The sequence below is a fragment of the Papio anubis genome, chromosome 9, assembly GCF_008728515.1.
Source record: "Papio anubis isolate 15944 chromosome 9, Panubis1.0, whole genome shotgun sequence".
NCBI lineage: Eukaryota > Metazoa > Chordata > Mammalia > Primates > Cercopithecidae > Papio > Papio anubis.
The window spans coordinates 32,805,521-32,814,804 of NC_044984.1; the positions used below are offsets into that span (position 1 = coordinate 32,805,521).

Genomic DNA, 9,284 nt, shown 5'->3' on the forward strand with positions numbered 1-9,284 from the left:
GTCATATTGTTGTGAAGAATGTACATCTTTCTCTATTTTTAATATTTTAATACTTCCTAGAAGATATGAAGAAATAGTAGGAATTACATATTTCTGTCTTATCTTCATTCTCAGTTTAATAACTGGAGGATGATTATGTTCGCTGAGTCAGTGAGCCTAGGAGGAAAAGCAGCCTGGTACTTAACAGTAAAATGAAAGGCTGCAGTTTTGTCTGTCAAAACCCAAGTCACTTTATGACATCCAACTGGAGAGTGCTGGTAGAAACCCAATTCTCCTTCATGTTTTCCTTAAAGAGACATAGGTATCAGAATAATACTATTCTGTCCCCCTCAATTACTTCTTCCTCAAACATCTCTCCGTGTGTGGAAAAGCAACTAATCTATTTGCCAAGTTAGAGAGACTTCAGCATCCATTGAGTTAAATTGACAGAGTGGGGCAAAAACAAACAAACAAAAAAAGAATTTAGTGAAGATTTATCTCTTTTCTCTCTTTGTTGTTCCTCTGCTGCATGGAATATGAGAAAGGTCATAGTTTTCTCTTCTAGCCTGAATGTAAGAAGAGGGAGAGACGGGAAGAGGGAGAGAGTATGTGTGTATGCAGTGAGGATGATTGGCAGGAAAGTGAAAAAAGGAATGGGAGTTTTGTCACGTTCTCCAACTTAGAAATTACCAAATAGCTCTAATCTAAAACTAATGTTTCATTTTCCTCTCCACATGGATCCTTATTTTTTTTTCTCCCTCTGGATGAAACCCAAAAAGTAATGACCTAGATTATTCCAATAGATTATATAGGATAATAAACTAGATTACTCCAATCTCCAAGAAATATATCCAATAGGTGGCTGGAGATACAGGTATATAACCCATGAGAGATAAATGTTTGGTAATTAGCAAATAAAGGGTAATTGAAGCCACAGGATTGAATAGGAGATCATTTAAGGAGTGTGAGTTAAGGAAGAGAAGACTTCTGAGACTGAAGTTGAAAACTATAGATGACAAAGAAAAAGACAACTTGCTCATGATGGTGAAGTGAAACATATGCGGGAAGAAATTCAAAAGGTTCTGGGAATCAAAGTCAAAGTATTTCAAGAAAGAGAGTCATCAAAGGCATCAAATGCTGCACAGGCCAGATGAGAACACTTACCCTGTGGCAAAGGCAGAATAATGCATTTTATTCAGACTGACTTGGTGGTGAGTGTTTTATTTATTTACAGCACAAATCCCAGCTTCAGAAGAAAATGGGTTACACATTTGCCTGGGTATGTACTGACTAAATAAAGAGAAAGGCTTTTTAGAAGCCTCTTCTAAGTATGAATTACAGAGTTTCCTGTGGAAAGAAAGAAAGAACCAGGCAAGAAATCTTTATTCAGTAAAAAAGATGGCTTTTGTTTGGTGGTGAAGTAATAACAAACAATGGCATCAAGTAGGATCTGTAGGAATTGATCTAACATTTAAATACTCGGAGAAAAACTATAAATACTTAACAAGAAAATGAAGATAGGAGACAAGTAAAAGTATTGTTACTACTACCATATTATTGTTATGCCCATAAGTTTTCAGGCCTAAAAATTTGTGATACTACATAAGAATCTTTTGTTTTCCTCACTTATAACTATTTATATATTTAATTATATGTATATAATAAATATATATTTAATTTTATATATTATATATTGATATAATATATTATAATATATAATATATATTATATATTTAATATATACTATATATATTTAAATACATATAATTTTATATATAAATATATTTAATATGTATTAATTTTTAATATATTTAATAAATAAGAGCTTAGTGTAGTTCTTTGTAATGGACCTGTATAGATAAAAAAGATTTCTTTGTACCTTCAGGCATTTAGTATTTTTTGTAGATGAGAAACTAAATATACAAATCAACAATGGCCAATCCGTATATAAAAATAGAACTCTGACCCTCCATCTGCTGTAACCAACCCAGAAAACAAACTGCTTACCTACAATAACCTGCTTGGGATGCCAACCTACTATATGTAAGTCAGACTTCTAAGGAATCAGACCACTATTCATAGTAAATGGTCCGGGAAGTCAAATGATAACCTTGTAACAAGTGGCCCCAAATGCCCTGGACTTGATTAATAATTGATGACTTCCCCAATTTTTGCATGACTTTAGGACCATCTAGAGGCATCCAAATATGTTCTCCAAGCCAATCACATAGGATGCCTCACTACTAGTTTATCCCACCTATGGCTTTTCCACACCAACACCCCTAATCAGGGCACACCTGAAGGCTTTCCTTTTCCCACTATAAAGCATTCCTATTCCTTTGTCTGCCTTTGAGTCTGTACCAAACACTAGTGATGGTGGCTTCCTCCATTGCTATAGCAAGCTCAGAATAGCCTTTGCTTGTTCTCATTTGCTCCCACTTTGGTAAGACTAAAATATAAATCTTTGATCTGATGATTTATTGAATGCCATTTATTAGTAAACTTTTCCAATAAAGGGGCTGTCGTTAAATCAGTTTTTCTAGGCAAACAAACGTATACAATTTAGCCTCCTCACTATACACTTATTATTTTCTTTTATCCTCAGACAGCGCTTTTATTCTGCAAGCAACCATTTAAGCCTTGTCCTGAGTGCAGCAAGAATACTGGCCAGAGGTGCTTGCAGTTGCAGCATTTACCTAGAGATAAGTTTGCCATGAAATATCTCGCTTTTATTATTATTTTCACGTTCCTCTTGTATATCAACTTTGGAAACAAAAGACATCATTCTGTTTATAGCATTCTGTGTTTATTAGTGGTCTGTCCATTTACAAAAATATAGTAATTCTCAGTTGCTGAAAGTGTCAAATCCTAAAAAATGTAGCATGCCTACATATTAACATCATTCTCAAATTGGCTGAAGATTCATTTGATGAATCTAATTTTTCCAAAATAAACAATTGTGATGATTTAGATGATTCTGATGTTAGTTCTGTTTAGAAATAACTCCAAGAACACTTTTTATACTTTATTTTCACATTGAAAATCAGTCAGATTTGCCTCGGCCTTGAAGAGTAGGTTTATGTAAAATTAAATGAGTGCTGGCAGCAAGCTGTACTTTTTCTTTCTAAATAGGAAAGTGGCTAAATTAAAACATATCTATTTTTAATTATTATCTTGCAAAATATAGTACAAAAAGCAAATATTGTTTCAGTGAAATCCTTTTAAATTTATACAAATTGTATTTATCATCTTACCTTGCATTTATCCCTTTTATGGGTTCCAACTGACCAGACAATTTTACTGAATCTCACATTACATTTCCATGTGCACATCTTACCATTTCTCTATTTGCACAATTTTTTTTCTTTTTCTTTTTTCTCCTTTTTAGGGAAGAAATTGCCTTTAACTTCTTTACCAGGCAAAAATGACATGTCCTTCAAGATACAATTCACATACCACCTTGTTCATGAAAACTTCACGGTCACTAACAAAAAAAAAAAAAGATTTATAGTTTTCTTAAACTTCTATAATGCTGGTTTCTCTTATAAAATATTTCCTTCTCTTGAAATTATTATTCTTGGCTTTCACCTATTACTTGGAGCTCTTTGAGAGCTGTATCACTATTAAGTGCCTAAAATATAAAGATAAATTAGGCAACCCACTAGTCTTTGAGGCACTCACACTCTAATGAGGATATGTATGTGTGTTCTGTATAATTAACAATATTATGATATGATGAGTTCTAAAGGCTCACAGAGAGGAATAATGAGTCCTACCTGGCAGGAGTTTGAATATGCTTTAAAGAGAAGATAAATGTAGGCATCCTGCCCTGTGTACACTCTTCCTAGCCCTGCATCCTTTTCTTCCCATCAAGAGGTGGCCCTGAAGATATGTTTGAGTAAATATCTATGCTTCTCCTAGCCAAGGCTGATCCTACAGGAGAAGCTTGGCCCAAGCTAGAGTAATTAGACAATTTTTTTAAAAAGTACTTTGAAAATAAAAATTCTAAACCATTCTGTTATTAACTAAATTGAAAGAATACAAATCCTGTGGTAGCTATTTTCCATCATGTACATGAAAAAAAAAGAACCCAGTTTCAGAGAGAGAGAAGAATGAAGACTACACTGAAGGAAAGATAATATAATGACATTTAGCTTCACAGAAAGAGACAAGGAGAGTGAGAAAAAGAGTTTTGATTCCAGGCTATTTTCCAATTCCTGACTCTAGTCCTCCTGAGGCTTGACTGTAGTTCTCGCCCTTAGGTTCTGTTTGATAGCCTTGTGTGTCCTTCCATTAAATTCACAGTTTTTATAAAATTTAGCTTAAGGTGATCTCTGGTACTGCATCCAAACAATCTCTGACTAAGACAGCTATGTAATAAAGGGTAAATAACAATTTGACAGATATATAAAGGGAAAGGGCAGGACACTCCAACAAAAGGAAAAATGACCAAAGATATGGAAATGTGAAGTTTATGTTTGAGAATTATCAAGTAGATCAAAATAGTTAAAACATGTGATGACTGACAGCATTGTTAAAGCCTCATTAAAAATACACTTAAACATCTTACTAACAAACTTGGACATTATCCCAATGGCAGTGGAAAAGAGAATGTGGAAACATTTCAACACAGATGTTAATAAAAAAGGCTGCAATTAAAATAGATTAGGCTCCCTGACAGTCACTCTGCGGCCTCAGATGACTTTCTTCCTCTTTATTTTCTTCCTCCCATTAATGATAGTAATAATAGGCAATACTGGTAGCTAATATTTATTTAGTACTTACTTTGTGCCAGACAACCTAGTAATTATTTTATATGTACTATCTGATTTTCTTATAGGAGCCCTGAGCTAGAGACTATTATTATCCTCATTGTACAGTTAAGAACAATGAAATACAGAGAAATTAAATAACTTGTCTTATGCAACTAGCAGGAAGTTCGTATTTAGAGTGTATCCAAGATAAAACTTTGGTTTAGTTTCAGGTTTTGTGTTTTTATCCAACCTTGTTTCTTCCTTTTATATATTCCTTGTTTTTCACTGTTATTATAAAATTAAACCAAAAACATTAAATATCAAAAGCTCTACTTAAATTGTTGATTAAAAGTCTTAATCTGTACTGAGAACATCTGTATTGAATACTTGCCAGTGGTGTTTTTAGCTGCAGTATTTACCTAGAGATAACTGGTGACAGGAAGCCACACACACACACACACACACACACACACACACACAGGAACAACCACTCCCCCCCTCCCCCCATACACACTTTGGTCTCTAATAGGGATTTATACATGTAATCTCTGCAAATAATCCTTTCATGCAAGATAATGTTTACAAATGTCAGGCTCTCTTTTCTTTTAACCAAATTTTGTATCATCAAAGCCACATCCTCATTTTGTAAAACTAGAACCAGTTTTGAGCAGTTTCTAAGCATTTCTGAGAAATATATCTGTATCCAGTTTCCAAGGCACTAAAAAGTCTATTGTCTTGCATTTAGTACTCTTTTATGACCTGGATGGTTTTGACAGTGAGTGGTCTGATGACTACAATTATATATTCATTTTCTCCAACAATAATAGCTGTAAAACATTAAAAAAAATAACTTGCTGCTAGTCATAAATTTTCTTCCTCTGACCCCTCTTCACCTGCATATATAATTGACGTAAAAATCCTCCAACCAATTGAGTAGTAGATAGGGCATTGCACCCAGTAGAGTCTTACCTTCATAGCTAGGCTGCAATTTATAGAAACAACAGTAGAAGTTGATCCTTTGCACCAACTGTGGTTAGTATTGCCTAGAATATAGTCCTGTACTAAATATCAGAGCTTAAACAGAAGAAAGGTTATTTTGTTACCAAATTGTATTTCTTGCAAAACTGGTTTCAAGTTACCAAGTTGACTCCTTCTCTAGGTCTTCCTTGGTGATCCCTAGACTATTCAGTTCAACTGTGATATAGAATAGGTGGACATTCAGAATTAATGTGAAGTTATCACATGAATAGCCTTTACTAGCTTCATCATCCCTTTCAATGTAGCATATAGGACTGCAGGAATTTTGAATTCAATCCATGAAGCTACTAATAGTATCCATTGCCTAATTGTAGTATAGATCATCAAAGGAACCTAAGTCTGAGAAAGGCTCTTTCTGGCACCTCCACCCAAAAGCCCATGCCTATAATCAATAGATGTAATCAATGGGAACAAAATGGTTCTATATAGTATTTATAAAACTTATCTAAAGGTTCAATCCTATATTAACCTACTTATTTCTGTCTCCCTAATAAATGAGTCCACCCAGACCCTGCCTAAAAGTCTCACCCATTCAAATACATTGAATACTTAACTATATTGTCAGATAATCCCTATGTACTATGGCAGTGCTAGTTTATAGAAGGAACAATTGAATAGCCCATTTTATTAACACATTTAGCCATAGGTGTTGGGTTATATGTCATGAAAATTTAAGGTACTTCTTTTACACCCAGTTTTATACTGCCTTACTAGTGAAATGAATATTCTGTTTGGAAGAAGTGTAAGTTCTACATCTTTATTGTTTTAATTGTTCTCTAACAATATTCCCCATTTCTATATCTTCTTTTTCTGTAATCCTTTGTGGTATTAACTGGGGTGGCATGACCTAGTCTGAATCCTAAATGGAGAAGACCTTCTGTCTTCTGTATCAGTCAGAGCCCAGTGAGGAAACAAACTACACTAGGTATTTGTATAGAAAAAATTTAATATATAAAAATGCAATAATTAGGATTCATTTTCAACAGAGTAACTGAAAAGGAAAAATAACAGTGAATTATCGGGGGGATAGCAGTGGTAGGAAGCAGCAATCATCCCTAAGGCTGAAGAAACAAAGGCAGAAGTTTAAGATTAATAAAACTTAAAAGTGAGGATGAGGAGACCTGCAGATTTAAAACACAGAGCTTTGAGGATGGTGTGCTCACCTGGTGCTGGTTTCTCTAAACACCAGAAGGTATTTAGAGGAGGGGGCCCAAGCAACTTTGACTCAGACCTCTGAAGAAGGAGTGCCTGTAAACTTACTCCGAAGGTAGTTCTTCAAATAAAAGAAAATTTGCAAATTAGATGCCTCTGCTGCTATGAGAAGGAATTGTACTCCTGGAGTGAAAAATCGTTACTAAAATGAAACACACAGGAAAAGAAAGCAGTCATGAAGCAGACAAATGCACAGAGAGGAGCAAGTTTCTTCTTCTAGGCTTTCAATGTCTCTCTAGCACACTCCATCAACAAAGCCTAAAGAATACCAGCTAGAAAAGTAGAATTGTGGTGTATAGAGATTGAGCCCTAATAAAATAGAGTATGGAACAGTGTGTTTGAAGCTCAGAGACAATAGCTTCATAAATGACACCACTGTTCCCTTGGGCTACTCTTCTCCTGGCCCTATGAGTTTCATACTGGTTAAATTTACACTGGTCCCTATTTCTGTTAACAAATAAAGCATAGTTTAATGCACTTAAGGATTCAGGAATATTAAGAAGAAAATGGTTGATTATTGGTGCTGGTTGCCTGAGTGGTAATTAGGTATGTATTAATCAGGGTTCCCCAGAGAGACAGAACCAGTAGAAATGGCTCATACATATTTACATATGCATATATGCATTTATTATATATAGATGATAAATATATTAGTAATATATATGTAATATACATATTAGTTTTTTATATATATATTTTTTTAAGAGGGGATTTATTAGGAAAATTGGCTCACATGATTATGGAGGCTGAGAAGTCCCATGACAGGCTGTCTGCAAGCTGGAGACCCTGGGAAGTCAGTAGCATGGCTCAGTCCAAGTCCAAAGGCCTAAGAACCCAGGAGGACACTGTTGTAAGTTCCAGAGTCCAAAGGTCAGAGAGTCTGAAGTTTTGATATCTAAAGGTAGGAGAAGAAGAGTGTATCCCAGATCCAAGGGGAGGGAGGGGGAAGAGAGAGAAAGAGAGAAAGAGAGAGAGAAAGAGATAGAGAGAGAAACCGGGACCAATTTACTTTTCCTTTGTTTTTGTTCTATCTAAGCCTCCAGCCATCGGATGGTGCCTGCCTACATTGAGGAAGGATCTTCCACACTTGGTCCACTCAAACTCTTAAGATTATTTCATCTGGAAACACTCTTATAAGCATACTAAAAAATAATGCTTTACCCGTTCTCTAGGTATGCCTTAATATAGTCAAGTTTACACCTAAAATTAACCATCACAAAGTATAAGCTCTTCATAAGGGGTGTGTGTGTGTGTATATGTGTGTATATTATACATATACACACATATACACACACACATATATATGTAAGAGTATGTATATATGGTTTGAAATATGATTGATATATATAAATGGTTTGCTCCATACCTCTTAAATTCATTCAGCCATCTATGAGTTCATCTATGAGGAATATATAAAAATATCAAGCTGCCAATTCCACATCTGAGGATCACACTGATGGGATTTCTCATGCTCATTTTGAAATCAGACATGATTGGAACATTTGTCTATAATTAATTAACTCCAAATAGACATACAACAACCAGTCATGTCCACTTGCTTTACCACAGTATGAGTCACTGGTTACAACTCTTTTGTTGGTATACCCCAAGCAAACAGTATCTGTGTGATGCTCATCAGTCATAGCTAGGCAAACTACATGCATTTCAGCCTCTTACCATGACCATTCTTATATTGTTTCACTCTGTTACCAGTTTTGGTCAGCTACAGTAGAGCATCTTTTCAGTGGTAGCCACCAAAATACTTGGCATTATCACCAGTACATCAAGCTCTGTTGTTTTATTCTTTAACAGCTTTGTTAGAACAGTGAGATTGCAGACAATCTAATCCTAAAATGAGCAAAAAAATGAAAAAAAATCTAAATGGCTAAAACACATGAAAATATGATATACTTTCTTACTCACCAAGGAAATGCTATAAAGCAATCTCACTTCACATGCACCAGAATGACTACAATTCTTTTTAAAAGCTAAGGATACCATGTATTGGGGGATGTGGAACAATTAAAATGTTCCTACTCTGTTGGTGGGAGTATAAGTTTGTGCAACAAATTTGGGAAATTAGGTCTGTCAGAACCTACTAAAGTTAACCACATGTATGTCCTATGACCCAGAGTGCCACATGTAGTTATATCTGACAGAGTTGTGTGTAGTACAAAAAGATGTACAAGAAAGTGTAGCAGAACTATGAATAATAGACAAAAACTAAAAACGATGTGAATGTGTATTAACTCTGAAATAAATTATAGTCTTTCACAAAAAATACAACCTTGAAAATACATT

At 34.8% G+C, this 9,284-nt stretch overlaps 1 long non-coding RNA gene across 1 annotated transcript in view; it reads right to left on the reverse strand.

Moving 5' to 3' along the window:
- LOC108580946 overlaps positions 1–7,598 on the reverse strand; it is a 28,648-nt gene extending 21,050 nt beyond the window's left edge. Inside the window, exon 1 of the long non-coding RNA XR_002515602.2 lies at positions 3,234–7,598. This is a non-coding gene — a long non-coding RNA (uncharacterized LOC108580946). The remainder of the gene's footprint in view (positions 1–3,233) is intronic.
- Positions 7,599–9,284: the final 1,686 nt, after the last annotated feature.